Below are 19,682 nucleotides of genomic sequence, written 5' to 3' on the forward strand. Positions count from 1 at the left end.
AACCAGCCCTGACGCTGCTTAGCTTCAAAGATCAGACGCGATTGGGCTTGTTCAGGGTAGCATGGCTGTAGACTACCATGCCAGTTTTAATAGCCAGTTAAGAATAGAGAGAATATTTTTAAATATCCCAATTTAACTATTTAGTATTTAAATATTTAAAATACTAAATTTATATTTAATGTTAGTATTTAAATATTTAATATTTTAAAATTCCCCAGTTTTTGAGAGGCTATATTACATTAGATTTTAAAGAAATCAAGATTTTTTTTCATTGAGTTTGCATTTCATAGCACATATGAAATAACACATGTGGTGACGTTTAAAACATACAAACCAAAAATTTCCTGGGCATATTGTTCTTTATATTGGTGAGTTGGAAGCTTGCCCCCGTATAAGATTCCACGGATCATTCAAACAGAAGGATCTATCTGGCTCCTGTTTATATTTTGCCTGTCTAACATTTTGAGATTTCATCTAAGGTGAATGATGTACTGTGGGCTAAATCTCCCTAGTGCTTGTTTTTGTATGGCCTTCGAGCTTTTACATTTTTAAATAGTTTTAAAATAAAAAAAAGTGTAACATTTCATGTGAAAATTTTATGAAATTCAAATTTCAGTGCCCGTAAATAAAGTTTGATTGGAACACAGCCAGTCCGATTCCCTTATGTCTTGTCTGTGGCTGCTTTCATGCTACAACTGCAGAGCTGAGTAGTTGCGATACAGACTGTATGGCCTTCAAAGCCTAAAATATTCACTCTCTAGTGCTTTATAGGAAGAATTTGCAAACACCTTTTCAGTTCCAAGTGTGGTAATACATTTGGTGCGATTCTACTTTGTCCGTTTTGTCCAGTTAGCAGATGGCAGCAGAGATAGAAGCCTTTAAGTAAAATAAAATTCCTGGATTGTGTGTGGATCTAACCACTTCAAGTTCTCCTTACCTTCCAAAGTAATGCAAGTGAGAACACTTTGAGTGAAGCGCTGTGTGAGAGCAAGGTAAAGCCTTCAAAGTTGATATCAAAAGGCTGCCGTGGCAGGTGGGCCTGCTATTGAGGCAGTCAGGAGGGAGCCTGTGAATAGACGTCTGTAATCTGTAATTTTTTAGGCCCAAATGCATTAGATAAAAAAGGGCATAACTCAGTGGGAGTGTTTTTCTTTTTCTTTTCTGATGTTCTTAGGCTGTAATCTTCTCAACTGCTTCACCAGAGTTTGTCTGCTGTAATTACTGAGATCTGTGGTACAAGTTATCAACAAATCAGAAGAACTAAGAAAACTTTTCCTTGAAAATAAAAAAAAAAATTATCTTAAGCTGCCAACCATGAAAAGCTTAAAAAATAAGTTCTTTATATAACTTCATAAAGCACTTCTGGGTAATTCTTCCTGTTTGCTTTGCTGCTGATTAAAACTCAAAGAACATTAAATTCAGTTTCTTTCTAAATAGAAATATTCTGATGGGTATAATTCTCTGGCAAGTAGCAGCTTAGAAATATTCATTCTTCTGTCCATTTGAAGACCTACTTTACTTAAATTTTTGTTGACATTTTTTTCTCTTAGTAAAAGACATTTATTTTTTATTTGTTTATTTGTTTGTTTGTTTGTTTGTTTGTTTATTATGGTGACATTGGTTAATGAAATCCAGTAAGTTTCAGGTGTACAATTTAACACTAAGGCATATATATATTGTGTTGTGTGTTCACCTCCCATAGTTAGATTTTTTCTGTCACCACATATTTGACTCCTTTTACCCCATCTATCTTCCCCCTCCCCCCTTACCCCCTACCCTCTGGTAAACACCATTACTCTCTGGTAACCACGAGTCTATTGTCCATGTCCATGAGTCTCTGTTTGTTTGTTGCTTTTAGGTTTATAGCCCACATATAAGTGATATCATGTGGTTTCTTTTTTGACATAGTTCCTCATTATTGTTTGGAATAAAACTCTAGAGAACTGATATCTTTCAGAAGTCTCATGTTTAAAACATATTGAAGTAATGGAACATCATGCTAAGCAGACACACTGTGGTATGGATTCTACCTGGTACGCTGCAGTTTTTGACTTCTTTGTTCCAGTGGCTGGGTCATGGTGGAGGCTATTCAAGGCTTTATTGAGATGGTTCCATTATTTCTTCCAGTTGTCCTTTTCCCATTCCTGGTGAATAAAAGTGTTAGCCCAGATGTGAATGTCAAGTTCAGCAGCATTGGAAAAGCAGTGGTAGTTTAGTTATAGTACCTAGTTGACAAAAAGAAGAGAAGTATAGAACAGAGAAGAAGGCTTTGTGTTTTTAAGATAGTGAAAAAAAAAAATGAGCCTAAGTTCTTAAAACTCAACAATAAGAAAATGATTTACAAATAGCCAAAAGATTGTTTAATAGACACCTCACCAGAGATGATATATATATGGCAAATATGTTCAATATCGTATTTCCTTAGGGATTGCAAGTTAAAACACCTGATACCGTTACACAGCTAAAATCTAAAACACTGACAACACCAAATGCTGGCAAGGATGTGGAACAATGGGAACTCTCATTTATTGCTGGTGGGAATGCAAAATGGTACAGTCACTTTGGAAGACAGTTTGGCAGTTTCTTACAAAACTAAACGCGCTCTTATTATACAGTCCAGCAGTCACATTCCTTGATATGTACCCGAATGAATTGAAACTGCCCCTCCCCGCCCCACATCTAGTCTCTGAGTGTTAAGCAGCAACAGTGGAAAGAAGAGGCCATGCAGAGGGGACAAGGCATGGAAGTCATATCTACGTTAGTGCTAAATGGGCAGGAGTACATTTAGATGCTCTCAAAAGATGAGCTCCTCAGCAATATGACTTCTTTCCTCAGAGCAATATGACTTTTCTTGCAATATTGTCTGCTTTTATGGGGGAGGGGAGATGAGAATTACTTGAGCAACTTGTGTCTTTAGTGAAACCTGCACACCCGTTTGATTTATTTGTCAAGAACAAAAAGAACAAGTATAAATTAGTACTTGTTCGGGGGATGGGGAGCACGGCATAGGGAATGCAGTCAGCAGTAATGTAATGGCTAGGTAGCGAGCCAGAGGGAAGATAAAGCAATCAGGAAGATTGTTTTGTAAACTATATAAATGTCTAACCAATGTAGTAGTACTGTATACTTGAAACTAATAATAAAATAAAAAAGAGAACAGTAAAACCTAATGCCCCAACATTTTTATTAATTAGATGATGATGATGACAATGACCATGACAATGACTACAGTGATGATGATGATTATTTTGCCTTAGCTGAAAAGGTTTAGTCAGTCCTCTCTCTCAGAAATTGGTGCTTAAAAATATTTATCCCATTGATTTTTTCCCCAAGTGATTTCTGTTCTTTATTATCCTTAAATGTCTAAATCTATAACCTCCTCAAATTCTCTCAGAAGCAGGCAAAAATAAATCTTAAGTAAATGTAAAAATAGTGTCATAACCTCAAGTGGGAAAAGATTCCCCAAACCATAAATACAATTTAAATTCTAGTTCACCTCTTGACTTCAAACCTTTTATTTAAATCACAAAGACATTTGTTTTTAGAACTGGAAGAGTCCTCAGTCCTAGAATTTTCCTTCATGTAGTGACCAGTCTTGGGTACTAAGTGGAGGAGATTTTTAAAAGAATAAAGAAAAGGTTATTTATCTCTTTTTCCTATCCATTGATAATAAAAACAGACACGCATAGGAACAGTAGATGTTGTTGTGGGAAGGAATAGAGTTCTGCTCTGTGCTCTGGAGACAGCTCTTGCTTTGAACTCCAGTTCCAGGTTTACTGGCTATGCGATCTCAGTTTCTTCAACTGAAAAATGAGAAGAATAGTGATGGTACTTACCAGGTAGAATTGTTGTGAGAAGTAAATTATATAATGTGTATAAAAAGGGCTTAGGCTAATGCCTGGCCCCTGATAATGTTTAACAAATGGCACCTTTTATTATCATTGTCTTTATCACTGGGATCACTAGTATGTACTACGATAAAGGCTCTAGATCTGCATTTAAATGGTAGCTACTAACCACATGTGACTATTTAAATTTAATGCCACACATAGCTAGTGCCTATCATTTAGGACAGATATACAACCTTTTCATCATCAAAGAAAGTTCTACTGGACAGCGCTGGTGTGGAGTATACCCAATAGCGTATAAACTCATAAGCCAATTAATTAGCTGATATTTTTTAAATATCAGCTAATTAATGATTTAACACTGTGTCAGATATGACCTTTATCACATTAAAAAAAAATACTCATTGTAAGATGAATTAGAATAAAGCTATAATAGTAATAATAATAAATGTGGCCAGAAGGTTAGATGTTTATTTACCTGGCAGTGGAATACATTACAGTCCCTCTTCTCGTTTGTAAACATCGCCTAGGAACATTTGAGGGAAGTACTTCCAAATCTATGATTCTGACAGAGAAGCTTAAATAGACATGGAGAGGTCTGGTGTCTATTTCCACAGGAAAGACCCATATCATCTTGGTAATGGGTTGAGTTTATATCTTTTTGGGAGGATCCTTTAGGGTTCTGGGAGAATTTATCATACATTGTTCTAAAATGGTGAAGTGGAGTTTATAGATACTTGGTGCAGCATGGAAATGACCTCAAAGTGAATTATTTCAAAGTATTTTGTCTAACATAAATAATGACCTATAAAAACAAAATTAATAACAGCATCGCTTATTTACAAGGTATCAGGAATAATTTTTATCATACATGCTAAATTATTTGGGGGGATGAATTACATAATTTGAAAGTTATCTAAACATTTAATTTCTAGCACAGTGCTCAGCACATTATAAGCTCAATGAACTTCAGTGAATTAAACTGAGTGTCTTTGTGAGTTCCTAGAAATGCTTTGCAGAAACGGTCCAATGCAGCACTGTTTAAAATGTGGTGGTGACCAATTCATGATTATAGAGTCAGTTTAGTTGGTCATGACCAGCATTTAAAAAATGAAATAGAATGAAATAGAATGGAAAATATTAGTGTTGCATATATTAAGGGAAAATATTGAGTTATAAAATGTTTGCTTCAAATACATATATATGGGCATACTGAGCCAGAATGAAATTTTTTCCTCCATGAGTTGTAGTTAGAAATGTTTAAAAGCCAGTGGTGTAGAGGAAATTCAGGTATCAATTGGATAGTTTAACCTTGTTTTTGATGATGCTGATGATAACAAAATAGCTAAAATTTGAATGTTTACCATGTACCAGTGCTTTTTTTTTCTTTTTTTTTTTACACAGATCACATTTTATTTGGAAAATGCTACATACACATTAGTCTCTCTTTATCTTTGGTTTCATTTTCTGCAGTTTCAATTACCTGGGGTCAACTGAAGTCCGAAAATATTAAATGGGAAATTCCAGAAATAAACAATTTATGTTTTAACCTGTGCAGCATTCTGAGTACCATGATGGAATGCTGTCCTGCTCTGTCCAACCCAGGATGTGACTCATCCCTTTGTCCAGTGTCTCCATGCTGTATATGCTACCTGCACGTTAGTCAGTAGTCACCTTGGTTATCAGATTGTCATGGTATCAAAGTGTCTGTGTTTAAATAATCCTTATTTTTATTTAGTAATGGCTCCAAAGTGCAAGACTATGACCATGACGATGACTACAGTGATGATGCTTCCTTTAAGTGAAGAAGTGATGAGTACAGCACAATAAGATATTTTGAGAGAGAGACCACATTTACATAACTTTTTATTATAGTATATTGTTATAATTTTCTATTTTATTATTTACTATTTTTAATCTCTTACTGTGCCTAATTTATAAATTAAACTTTATTATAGGTATGTATGGGGAAAAAAACATAGTATATATATATATAGGATTTTGTATTACCCGTGGTTTTAGGCATCCATTGGAGTCTTATACATACTCCCTATGAATAAGGGGGGACTACTGTAATTCAATTATGTAATGAAGAACAAGTTGTAAGGATTTTCTAATTTCATGGTTAAAGTGCCATTCCCAAAGTCACAGAGCTATTGAAGAAGTTGAACTGAGAGTTGAACCAAGACTCTGCCTCCAGGATCAATGGACTAGAATCACCATAGACTCCCTTGAACAAGGCAGTTCTCAACATTTTGAGTGTTACTTAGCGACCTTGCCATCAGAGTGTAGCCCCAAGAAGCAAAAGGAGCTCAATTTAACTTTGATCCCTTGAGATGGGCCTCTTGGTTCCATGGCAGCAGTGTATTATGTATAAAGCCCTGAGTTTAGAAATAGAGACTTAGAGCTGAATACGATGTCGAACAATTGGTAACCTCTTTGAGCTTTGGATTTTTCCAGTTTTCTTTATTCTTTTCTTTTCTTTCTCTCTCTCTTTTTTTTTTTTTTGTAGAGCTGGTGTCTACTGAGGGGTCGTGCACTTAACTGCATGTACTCTGTGCCAGGCACCATTCTAAGCACTTTTCATGTATAAATACATAGTATTCTCATCTCACAGAACCCTATCTAGTAGGTCCTGTTAGCCTCACTGTTTTACTGGTGTCAAACTGAAGCCCAGAGAGGACTAGTAACTTTCCCAGGCTCACACAGCTACTAAGTGGCATTGCTGGAATCCATCCCTTGTAAACCTGTTCCAGAGCTATGCCATCAACCATGACGTTAAAGATCCTTCATGAATGTTAAAGGACTCCTTCTTAGATTTGACCCGTTCAACTCATTAGACACCTTTTGGAGTTTCAAATGATTGGTCAAGAAAGTGCTTTCTAATGTATAGAGACATCCACTCAGTCTTCTCACTGCTCACTCCATTTGTGGGATGAAGTGTGGCCCCGTCCTTCCCCTGTCTGTGGAAGTTATGCTGGCCTTTCCCTCAGCCTGGAGGGGCAGTTTCCCAAGTGTTCCTCTCCTCTTGAACCCATTTCTATGCATCCTTAGTTTCCCTAACAAGGATTAACTATTTTAAATTGCTTTATTCATTATTTAAGTTGCAAATAATAACTTTACATTCTCTCCAACTATCTTCTTGAATTCTTCTTTGTCTCTTCTAGGGTTTTATCAGGCTGAAATGATCAGACTTAAATTCTTAAAAGAGAATTATTTTTTAAAAACGATGTAGCAGTTTTCCATATGTTGTTTAACATGTTCTACTTTAGATTGAAGGCCATTACTGGCTGCAAGTAAGTGAAAATATATCGAAATTCCAAGTGTTGGTGCTCAGAGATTCTGGTAACATTTTAATTTCAGTCATTTAAAGCAAACTAGAGTCTTGGAACAAAAGCTTGGGTTATTTTTCTTGCCGGGGAGATGTACGAGTCTCAGAGTTTAGGAGTAGCTGCCAGAAGTCTCCCCTCGGGCTGGCCTTTACTGCAGGTAGGAACAGGGAGGCAAAGAAAATGAACAGTTATGAAACATGCTTCTCCCAACCCTTCCTTCTAACTCCAGCCTGACTTAGTACAACATATGTGCTCATTCTTCTTTTTTCCTTCCCATTTTCTGTCTATAATGGATTTGGAGAACAGCTGCTTGCTAACCTCCTAACATCTTGCCTTTTACACTTTAAGTCCAATTTCAGGTCACTCCTTAAGAGTCTCCACTCCTTCGATTCTTTTTCCTCCAAGCCCCAAATTCTCAGCCTTTAATTTTTTTAGAACGTTTTACTCATATACAGATTTTCAACTTATGACAGCATGTTAATGTTTAATCAACCATGAAGACACTTGTTCCTGGGTTAAGTCCCTGTCAGCACTACGGGAATAACTATAGAAAGGAGCAGGAAGGACACACACACACACACACACACACACACACACACACACACACACACTCCTAAACTAAACAAAAGCAAAGATCTCTAAACCCTGTCTTACTAAAGAACAATTTCCAAAGCTTATTAAGCATTAGCAAAATATCCTCAAATGGCAGCAGGTAGAGGATGCACATGGGTCATATGCTGATTGGAGAATCTAGTTAAATGCCCATAATTATGTAAGGTAAAGTTAAAATAAGAATAAGCTGGTGTGACCAACGTGACTTCCAATGAGAGGTGAATTTCTACTTCGCTCTTAATATATCGATGACAGCAAACCTAAGATAAATCTCGAGATGTTTTTGTTTGACTGGCATTTTATTTGTAGTGGGCATGTGCTGGGACACATGCAGAAGGGCTATGGTTGAGTCCTTTCCTTATGTTCACCTATTCCTCCCATCCCAGTAGCTGTGTCTGGGTCCTCTGTGTTGGAATGGAAAGCTTAAGGAAGCCAGAAAGTTCTTACTTGACGTTATTGCTCTTAGCTGGCTTCGTATGCTCTGGACCTGGCAGGTGTTTAAGGCTAACTTTTTTCTTAGGGATGTTTTTGTGGATTTGCAGAGACTACCCACTCTCTCACTACCACCCACTTGCCACCCTGATCATGACATCCTTTCACTTGTAGTTCTCTCTTTTTTTAAAAAAATTTTATTTTATTATTAGTTTCAAGTATACAGTACATTGGTTAGACATTTATATAGTTATAAGATAACCTACCTAATTGCTCTTTCTTTCCTCTGGCTCTTCACCTAGTCATTACATTAATGCTAACTGCATTCCTTACTTGTAGTTCGATGCAGGAGATATATTTTCTCTCTTCTGGTTCTTCATTTATTCTTTCTCTGTCCCAAGGAATCTGTTAGTCACCTCCAGCTTTCATTTGCTAAGGTCTCGCCAGACATCTAGGACACTTTGCCGGACGAGTCCGAAAATGACCTCACACCAGCTCTCTTGTAGTGGCTCCATCGTGTCAGGGGAAACAGGCTGGTGTCCTTCGTGCTGGTGAGCTCTGGGAGCGCAGGCCCCTCCGGACAACACAGCCACCTCTCCTTGAGCTCATGTCTGCAACTCAAGTCCACCTCCCTCCCTGTAGGATTTCAATCCATTGTGACCTTTGTATGCAGGGGTCATGTGTGAAGATCTCTACTGGTCCCATGAAATTGCCCTTCACCAGGCTTGAAGTGTGAATAGATACCCCTCACCTTTTCCCAGGGTTTAAAGTACAAGCTCTCTCCAAATAAATCCTCCTCACAAATTCTTTTCTTGGTTGCTTTTTTTTGTTTTCATTTCTGACTTTGATATTCTTGTAGGTGAGCTGTCTGAGTTCCCTAACTCATTTTGAACACCATTAAGATCTGCTTTGGGGTCTATTATCTCTAAACTGAGCGGAAATTTCCATTTTGACATCCCTTTATACATGTAACAGCTAAACCAAACTCTGAGGACCGTGTGCATTATGAGGCCTGGACAGAGCTTTGCTAGGGCAAAATGTGCTCTCAAGGGATGTTAGCAGGGCATTTCTCCCAGGGAAAAGCCTACTTTACAGACCTTCCACTGGATAGGAAATGCCCTGATTAGTGGAGCTTGCTGCTAAATGGTTTGAAACCCACCCAATGGTAGGTGATTGGTTTTTTTGATTAGAAAGAGGAAACATTTTTCTTTAATCAAAATATCAAGAGTAATTGGGTGCCAGCAGCTGAGGCATTTCCTCTTGATTGTGGCCTTTTGTGTGTAGGCTGGTGTGCTATTTCAGCCTTCCTTTGGACTTCTAGGCCAAGCCAAGTGCAGAATTCTGAGCTCACAAATCAGCTACACTGACAATTTTCAGAAGGAAGATCAAGTTGCTTGACTTTCTCTTGAGCTCCTCATGCCTTTGCCTGGGGGATCTGCCTTCCGCCATCAAACTGGCTTTTGAAAGAGCCTCCTACTCTCTAGGCCAGGGGTCATTACTAGGTGCCAGGCCATACATGGCTCATGGGTAGGATTTTATTTGGCTGTTTTTGTTTGTTTGTTTAGGTCTGTACAGTATTTTAAAAAGCAAGTCATCTAGGCTTGTTTGTCTTAATTAAATTTTCGTTCCTGGAAGCTAACTGCACATACCCTGAAGGCATTTGAGGTTTGCTACCTTCTCTTATATCTTTTAGGACAGCGGTCCCCAACCTTTTTGGCACCAGAGACTGGTGCGCCTATGAGAATCTAATGCCTGATGATCTGAGATGGAACTGAGGCGGTGATGCTAGCGCTGGGGAGCGGCTGCAAACACAGATGAAGCTTTGCTCATTCGCCCACCGCTCACCTGCTGTGTGGCCTAGTTCCTAACAGGCCACAGACCAGTACTGGTCTGTGCCTTAGGGGTTGGGGACTCCTATTTTAGGATATCTTCCAGTGTGAATTAAGGTAAATTCTCCCAAACCAATATGCCTTTGTATAATTGGAAGATATGGTAAAGCAGTTTTAGTTGTAGTTTTTCATTTCCTTTATCAATGATTGATTTGTTGTTGAGGAGGAGTGATGGAAAAATATGAAGAAAATAGAAAAGGGACAATAGGCATGTCTTTCTCTGCGGCACAAAGGCTACACAGTGAGGGCTGGAGGCAAAAGAGGGGCTTTCATAACACCAAAAAAAAAAAAAGGAGATAATCAGATGCTCACATTCTTTTCCCCCACCAATGAGAGTTCATTAAAACTTAAATTGAATTGAGAAATGGTGCTTTATTGAGACAAAAAGCTACATTGGAAAAATACACCTTTAACTACCTCTTAAGCTTTTACCGAATATAACCACAGCCTTGTCCAAGAACCAAAATACCACCAATGCGCCACAGGAGCCTTGACATACGGAGCATCCCATCTGGCTTGGTGTGATGCTCTTTGGACTAGAAAGTGTTCTCTTTGGAGTCTGTCTCTATGTTATGAAAGTGGGTAGACAAGGCAGCTCACCTCGAGTAGTCCCAGTGACAAGACCACTATTGGTTTTGTCACATAAGGATCTGGCAGCACCTCAGGAGGCATTGCCAGCCCTCCCTTGCCCACCCCAACTGGCTAGAAGGATTTAAGGGAGATGCTTTTAATGGCTTTACCATTGCCTAGTCCACCTGTAAGGAACACCGTTTGGGGTTGAGCAACATGGCATCAAACCATAAGCAGCCTATCTGTGGATTATGCAGGCATACAAGTCCAATTATAATGGCAGGAACCCACCTGTGCTGTGTTCTCATCTCAAACCTGGAATTCTGTTGGTACAAGGCCACTGAAGGAAGCCATCACACTCCTGCTCACCCCTGGGTCTGTGGTTTTTTCCAGGATATGCAGAAAGCTCATTTGTTCTTATCTGTGTTCCTTCAATTCTATTCAAAACAGCAGTTGTGGTGGAGGAATTTCTTTCCCCACTGCAGGTTACCTTTCTTCAGGATAATGCACGAGCTCACTGTTGCAGAGCCTGTTAAAGCCTTAGGCTGCACACTATGGAAAACAGTAGGGAAGTTCCTCAAAAAATTAAAAATAGAACTATTATCCAGCAATTCCATTTCTGGTTATTTATCTAAAGAAATCAAAAACACTAATTTGAAAAGGCATATGCACTTCTATGTTCATTGCAGCATTATTTACAATAGCCAAGGTATGGAAGCAACATAAGTGCCCATTGATAGATGAATGGATAAAGAAGAGGTGGTACATATATACAATGGAATATTACTCAGCCATAAAAAAGACTGAAATCTTGCCATTTGCAACAACATAGATGGACCTAGAGGGAATTATGCTAAGTGAAATAAGTCAAAGACAAATACCATAATTTAACTTACATATGTGGAAACTAAAAAACAAAAATGAACAAATAAAACAGAAACAAACTCATAGGTACAGAGAATAAACTGATGGTTGCCAGATGGAAGGGGAGTTAGGAGGAGGGGTGAAAAAGAGGAAAGGATTAAGACGTACAAATGACCAGTTATAAAAACAGTCATGGGATATAAAGTACAGCGTAGGGAATATAGTCACTATCTGTGGTGTCAGATGGGTACTAGACTTGTCAGAGTGATCACTTTTTAAGTTACATAAATGTCTAATCATTATGTTGTACACCTGAAACTAATATCATATGGTATGTCCATGGTAAATGAAAATTTTTTAAAAAGTTTAAAAAAAGAAATCTTAGGCTGCAATTCTTACAGCATGTTATAGTGGGAAGTGAATAAAGCTCACTTTGCATGCCTAGCGTGTTTAGATATTACCAATGGTAAAATACACATGTATCTAGTACTTACTACAAGCTAGACTTCATGTCAAATTACTTAATCCTCAGAAACTCCTAGGAGGTAGGGATTATCACATGCCTGTGTTACAGGTGAGGAAACAGGCACGGAGAAGTGAAGGAACTGGCCTGAGCTCATCCAGTGAGTACGTGGCAGGGGAGGGCATGAAATCTAGGTGGCCTAGCTCCCAAATCTTTGTTCCTAATCACTGCTACTTGGACTCGCTCAGATTAATGATGTAAAATTCAAATGAGGTGGTATTTGAAAGTTAAATAAACTCCCAAGTATTATACAAATACCAATTACTGCTCTCCTTTAGATCCTTTAGGGGTGAATGTTATGGGCAGAAATTCCTTCTGAAGGCAGTGGAAGTGTGAGAAAGAACATTGGGCACATGTGTTCTGACAACGTCACCAGCACGGTCATTGTATTAGTTTTCTATTGTTGCATAACCAGTTACAACAATTTAGGGACTTGGGTTTCAAACAACACAAATTTATTATCTCACAGTTCCCAGGGATTAGGTGTCCAGCACTGGTTCACTTGGTCCTCTGCTCAGGGTCTCCCCATGCCGAAATCAAGCTGGAGGCAGGGGCTGTGACCTCATCCGAGGCTCAGAGTTGTCTTCCCAGCTTACCGGTTGTTAGCAGATTTATTTTCTTGAGGATGTAGGACAGAAGTCTCTTGCTAGCTGTTGACCCCGACCACTCTTAGCTCCTAGAGGCCACCTCTAGTTCCTTGCCAAGTGGCTCCCATAGGCAATTTACAACACAGATGTTTGCTTTCTTCCAGGCCAGCGAGAAAGTGTGCATCCCTCTGACTTCCCATCTCTCTCTACTTAACCAGGATGGAGTGACTATCCTATCACCATTAGCCCCCAGGTGATGTAACCTAATTGAGGAAGAGACAGCCTGTCATATTCACAGGTTCCACCCACACTCAAGGGGAGGGGATTATACAAATGGGTACAGCTGAGGGTGAGAATCGTGTGGGTCATCTTAGATTTTGCCCTCTTTGGTCATTGTGCTTTTGGAGCCCATGGGAGTCTCAGCAACACTGCTTAAGTGCATTGTGAAAAAATTGTGGAATGGGTTGCTAATGAATATAGATAAAGCTGCAGAATCTGGAGCCCTTCTATGTAGGGCTTCGCGGGGCTTTGCAGCCATGGGAATAATCAAGACCACCCAATGCCAGGAGGTAAAAATTGCCCAGGCAGTTCATGGACTTGATCCTGAGGAAAGTTGGTGCAGCATCCTTTGCAGGCTCACAGGCTCCCGGTTTCTTTTAGGCTCTGCAAGGCCCATGCAGAGCATGATGTGAGCAACATTTCTTAGCCAGAGAAGGGATGGCTCTTCGAGAAAATGTAATTACTGCTTCTGTCTGGCTCACCCATAGTCTGTGTGAGTACGTGCTGGTTAGGTTTCTGTCACTTCTCACTTGTCTTTTTCCTGGGGGCAATTTAAATCTCAAAATGGATTCAGTCAGGAATTATCATGGAGGAGCTCCAGGGGAGGTTTAGTAGAGTCATCAGAAGCTGACAGGCAGTCCCAGCAAATCATGGGGCTTAAGGCCCTGTAATAAGCTTCACTATCCTCACCAGGCTGGGAGTTTTGTTTGTGAAGTTAGATCTCTGCTCATTGAGATGACTTGGGGTAAAGGTAGGGGATAAAGAGACTTTATTTGCACACAAGTTGGGCTCTTTGAAACCAGGTATTGAAATAAAAATCTTTTATTGATATAAGATGTTTTTATTTACAACGTGTTATCAGTTCAGCTCAGGATCCTTTGCTCTTTTGTTTTCTTAAAGATTTAAAACAACAACAACAACAACAGCTGCATTTCATGTTGGAGAAGCAGGAAAACTGATGAGATGTACTCAGTTGGTCCCAAATAGTCATGTTAAGAATTGGGTCCCCTCAGGTTCTAGGCTGAAGGCAGTGGCCTATCAGGAATACTTAAGTAATGGTACTGAAAGCATTTTTGTATACATGTGTTTTTATTATGAATTTATTACATGTTAATTGCAAAAGAAAATTAGAAAAATAGAAGAAAAAAGAAAGTAAAAAAAAAAAACATTAAAAAATGCCTTAAGCAGGTTATTTAAGTTCTTTGCTTCAGTTTTTCCCATATAAAATGGCTACAATAAATAGTATTTACATAATAGGATTATGGTAAGATTAAATGAGTTAGTGTATAAGTTGCTCAGAATAGAGCTTGCCACATGGTAAGTGCTATATAACGTTTGCTTTTTTTAATGGTTGCATCTTAATTAATGGTTCTATCTTAAGGGTAAGGCATAATTTATCATTCGTTGCTTGATAGTTGAGTGTTTTCAATTTTCTTCTTATTACAAATCATGAAACCCTTGTACAAATTTCTTTGTGTGTGCATCTTTGTCATCATTTCTTGAAACTATATTCCAGAAAATAATGTTTCTAAACCAAAATATTTAAATATTTTTAAGGTTTTTGTTATTTATCGGCAAATTAATCTTATGAAAAGTTGTACCAATTTACACTTCCATCTGCAGTATTGTGTCTGTTTTCTCGTATCCTCCCTCGCTAAGTTGACAAAGTAGTATCTTATGTTGTTTGGATTGGCATTTCTTTGATCACAAGGCACATGGCTGTTTTTTCATGTTTATTTGCAATTGACATTTATTCTTATAAATTATTGCTTCCTGGCCTTTACTTATTTTTACAATTCTCTTTTAAAGTTACATTAAGTACTTCTTCTATATCAAAAACACATTAAGTACATTTAACAAAGATGAAGATGATGATGATGAAGACAGTTGCCCAAGGCTTATATCACATACAACAGAGGCAGCAGCTCCATAGGGTCGAGCCTCTGATATTCTATCAGAGACTTTTTGTCATAGTCTCCATGTTCTTCAAATTCTTTGTTATTATTATTTTTGGTTATGTTTCTATAACAACCATATAAATTTGTGGTATAAATAATACCATTCAATTATTTGGGGAAAGGTTTGCCACGAATGCTGTTAGAAATGTTGCAAGAACAAGACTGTATCCTGCCTCTGTAACTTCAAGAATCATCGCAAACTGATAGACTTTTGTGAATGAAATTTCATTAGCGACAATTTTCATCTCTGCATTGTGGTAAATATTGTGACTACCTGGGAGAGAATCTTTTGGTTTATTAAAGAGCTAAGTATTCACCTAATGAGAAACTGTCAGTAATCTTGTGAACATGTGGTGGAATATTTATTTTTAAAGGTCTGGATGTGCAACAGGCCTCAGGAGCAGCGCTGATTCATTGCTTTAATTAGTTCCTGAATTCCGCTGCCTTTCTCTTGGCTCTGAAAACCTCTGGCTACACGTTATACTGTTGCTGAGTGTTGAATATCAACAGCAGTTGACATTCTTAATTTATGTCCCTGATTTCCTCTGTACAAATCTCATGGCAGACTAACACACATGTGATAAAACGTGTTTTTAAAATAGCACAAAACATGTAAACTTTGGCAATAGACCAAGATCAAAGGACAGAAGTTCAACATTTTAGGTTAATGCAAAGAACTTTTTTTTTATCACAAGAATTGTTCACCCATAGCATGGTTCACCTTGCTGAAGCAGTCACTAGGATTCCACCATTCTGTCAGACCAGCTGCTTCCGGATGCTGGAGTCTGTGGCAACATGAGAGAAGTTCATGGTCATAAGTAAGTTGTTGCACTTCTTTTGTTGAGAGATTAGTGCCTTGGTCAGAAGAAATGTGAGTGGCACTATGACGATAAATCAGGCATCGTCTAAGTATGTGAATGGTGGTACTTAGAAAAGGCAATTCCTCATCCGGAATGTATTGATTCCAGTGAGGACAAATTTTTGCCCCCTCTGCGATGGAAGAGAACCAATGTAATCAACCCCCACTATACAGCTAGCTGATCCACTGGAGCTCATTGTTGGTTCCAGTTGTTAGGAGGTCTAGCACTCAGTAACAGTGATAACCAGATTTGCCTTCATTAGTCTATGGCCAGTAGTAAAGTTAATAGAAGATTGTACCAGACCAATGAAAGAGGGATGTTCATTGATATGTAGAATTCCATGGACTTAGCTGTTTGCATACTCAGGATACATTTCCCTATATTCCTCTGTCTTCTGTATTTCCTGCAGTGTGGTAGCTGGATTTGGAGGTGTGATCAGACTCAGATACAGTTCTTCTGGCAACACTTCTAGGAGTGTTCTTCCATCGGAAGGAAGTATTTGTCTGTTCCTCTTTTTGTAATATGAACAATTATTGATGCTTAATGCCTAGATTCATTTATTTATTAGGGATGCTTAATGCCTAGATTCATTTATTTATTAGGGATGCTTAATGCCTAGATTCATTTATTTATTAGGGATGGTAAAATGGTGATATTCTACTTTAGACTTTTTTTTTTTCATTTATTAAGTGGGATACTTTTATAGAAAATTGCTTCCTCTCATTTATCTTTTAGTCACTGAGTAGTACAGTTCATACAGGAGAGATGAGATAGGTATTTGATTCTTTTCCTTTATTTACCAGGTTTCAAAATAATGAATTGGTTCTCTCTCTTCCTCCAAAGGTGTTAAATACATTCATGACTTTGTAGGCTTAAGCATATTTGATAGGTCCCCTTTAATTGCAATTAAGTTTTCAAAAGCTCAGCGGCAGCCTCTTAAAGATGGCTCCTGTTTATTTTTCCTGGATGTCCTTCGAAGATATAAAAATCTATGGACTGAAAACTAAAGAACTACTTCTCTAGATCAGCCTTTTCTTCCATTCATTTGTGGCCTTAACTGACCAGGGAATATGTTTTGAAGAGCAGGGCACACCCTCTATACAAAGGGAATATGTGCTTTCTGTTTACAAATATCCCTGGCTTTGTATTTAGAGACCAGAGCACTGGCTTCCTGTTGGGCCATTCTTCTCTGGAAATGAGATTGCTTTGCCAGCGTTGTCCACCTTTTCCGGAAAGATTTGATATTAATAGTTTTCTCTAGAATGACTGTTTCTTCTATGAGGCATGTGCTCTTCTCTAGTCAAACATGTAGTATAAAATTGAAAACAGTCTTTTAATTTTCTTTCTCGAAATTCTCTATGTAATCCAATAAATGTCTGTAAATTAACCTCTGGGAAAAAATATAATTAATCTCATTAAATGCAAGATTGCCTCAGGCTTCTTTGTGTGGGGCAGAGGGACTTGAGTTAACATGAGCTGTGCATTGAAAATATAATTTCTCATCTTCAGAGGAAAGTTATCCCAACCCTCTCCTCTCACTAACCCGCTTTTCCTTTAGCTCAAATGCTGCGTTTTCTGGCCTCATCTTTTTGATCTTGGACAATTCTGAACACTTTAACTTTCTCATTTCTGTTTCTGTGACAATGACTTTCTGGCTATAGGGCTCCTGTAAGAATGTTTATGGTAAAAAATTGACAGAAGAAGTAATATTTGACCAAGCACATAAAACAGAACCACATACTAGAGCGAATAAAGATAGTTTTGAAAAGCTTATGACATCAATGTCTGTGAGAGTTTTCTTTTGGTTTATATCATTCATGTTTGCAGGCTGGGTTATATGGTTTATAATGACGGGTGTTCTTATTGTAGAAGACTCTACTGTAAAAGATCTGTCTGATCCTCTGGCCTTAAGTCTTTAGCCTGATATTCAGATCCCTCCATAGTCTTATTGCTGTCCTTCCCTAAAACCCTCAGTGACTCCCTATTACCCATTGGACTGACTATGGACTTTTCACTGTGGTTACAGTTTACCCCTCCAAGCTCATCTCCTTGTCTTTCCTATGGGCACCTCTCAGATCAGCTAAATGAGATTGATTCCATTTCTCTGGCACAACCCATGCTTTCCTACTTTAGCTTTTGCTCATATAATTCCTTCTATTTGGAGCGACCTTTCCTTCCATCTCTACCTGCAGAAATCCTGTTATTATTTTAAGACCAATTTGAAATTCCTCATCCTCCATGAATTTCTTCCTGATTCTTCCAAGCAATTGTTTATGGCAGTTGGTTTTTATTGTTTTGTTACATGGTTAACCATTATTGTTGCTATCATTTATGTATTCATCTAGTACACCCGCTGCTGGGGGATAAATAGGGTGGCTATATATCCAGATGTTCCTGGGACATCTCTAGTTTATACTGGTTCTTCTAGTACTCTGTCCGGTTAGCACCCCCTTTCACTCTTAAAAGTATCTTGATTTGAACGATAAATTAAGTGGTCACTCTTGGAATATGGAAGTGGAGGATTAGAGCTGCATCAGACTCATGCTCGAATCTCTGGATATGTAGCAGAAGGGATGGAGTGACCCACATATGGTGAGCAAAGAAGTTCACAGAAAGGAGCTGTCTTGTGCTGGGGCAGGGGTCAGGAAATGCTAAAGAGATTAGTTTTGATTCCTCCCAGAGCTAGTCCTCCCCATGGCACTCTATTACTTTCCCACTAGAAGTTTGGTTCCCTGAAGGTTTAATAAACAATCCCTCCCAGCATGAAGGGCTGTGGCATTGTTTCCACACCCTGTGGTCAGTGCAGTTAGAGCTTCAAAGGCAAATACATGGGCATTGTGTGGAATATTTAGCACACATGTGAAAGAGACTCTATTTACTTATTGCTCGTTCCTTTTTGTTTTTAAAATTAACCCACAGAAAAGCTGACAATAATTCATAGTCCCTTTTGCTACATGTTACATGTACTTTTTCGTGTTCACTTCATATATATATATGTGTATACACACACACACACATACATACACTCACACATTGGATTAAGTTTGTGTTTAAGATTCATGGGTAAATGAACCACTTCAGTATAGGTTGAGGACATCATGATGCTTCACCCCTAAATACTTGCACGTGTTTCTCCTAAGAATAGGGACCATCTTCTAAATAAACACAATATCATTATTATATCTAAGACAATTAGCAGCAGTTCCACAAAATCATCTAATATATAGTCCATACTCAAATGTCCTCTAACTGTTTTTGGATCCGGAATCCATTTGACCCTTTATGTCACTTTCATCTCTTTTAATCTTGCACAGTCTTTCTGCCTGTTTTGAGGGTGTCTGTGTATGTGCGTGTGTGCAACATAATTGTTTGAACTCCTTCCCATCTCCCCATCAAAGAATTTTGCCTTTACCCACTCAGTTTCCTCCTCTTCCCCTCTCCTCTAAAGAATGTTCCATCTTTACTGATCCCCACTTTTTATAATTTGTTGATGCAGAATTTGGAGATGGGTTCGTGGTGTGGCGTAAGGAAGAGGTGGGAGGAGAGGTGTGTGCTTTGGAAGTTGGTCCTGGAGCTTTGGGAAGGCCGAGGTTCCTTCCTTCAGCCCACCCCCACCCAGGAGCTCTCTGATGTCTGGGCTTAGCGAGGAGTGGGAGGAGTTTTGAAGAAGTATTGCTGTGAGTTATCTATTGGATTCTCTTTAATATTCTTCAAGAACTAGTAGAGATTATGCTTACTTATTAGTTATTTTTAGACCATGCGTCCCTAAATGTGACATTCCCCCAAGATGAGGCCTCCTGGGAAGCCAGTATTTATTCTCATCATACACATCCTTTGTCTTCAAAGGAGAAAGAAGTAACATCCATAGAGAGAGAAAGCTTTCTTATGGCTATGATCGCAAGCCTGAGAATGTCTTAGAGGATTTTAG

At 38.5% G+C, this 19,682-nt stretch overlaps 1 protein-coding gene across 2 annotated transcripts in view; it reads left to right on the forward strand.

Moving 5' to 3' along the window:
- Positions 1–19,682, forward strand: part of NCALD (neurocalcin delta) — a 382,331-nt gene that overhangs the window by 87,880 nt on the left and 274,769 nt on the right. The window contains exon 1 of one of the 2 annotated variants that reach the window (XM_025050121.1): positions 12,893–12,910. The exons of the other annotated variant lie outside the window; for it this stretch is intronic. The gene's annotated coding sequence lies outside the window, so the exon portion shown is untranslated. Of the gene's footprint in view, positions 1–12,892; positions 12,911–19,682 lie in introns of those variants that run through there. 2 annotated transcript variants of the gene reach the window in all.

Source organism: Pteropus alecto, unplaced genomic scaffold (genome assembly GCF_000325575.1).
Source record: "Pteropus alecto unplaced genomic scaffold, ASM32557v1 scaffold164, whole genome shotgun sequence".
NCBI classification, from domain to species: Eukaryota; Metazoa; Chordata; class Mammalia; order Chiroptera; family Pteropodidae; genus Pteropus; species Pteropus alecto.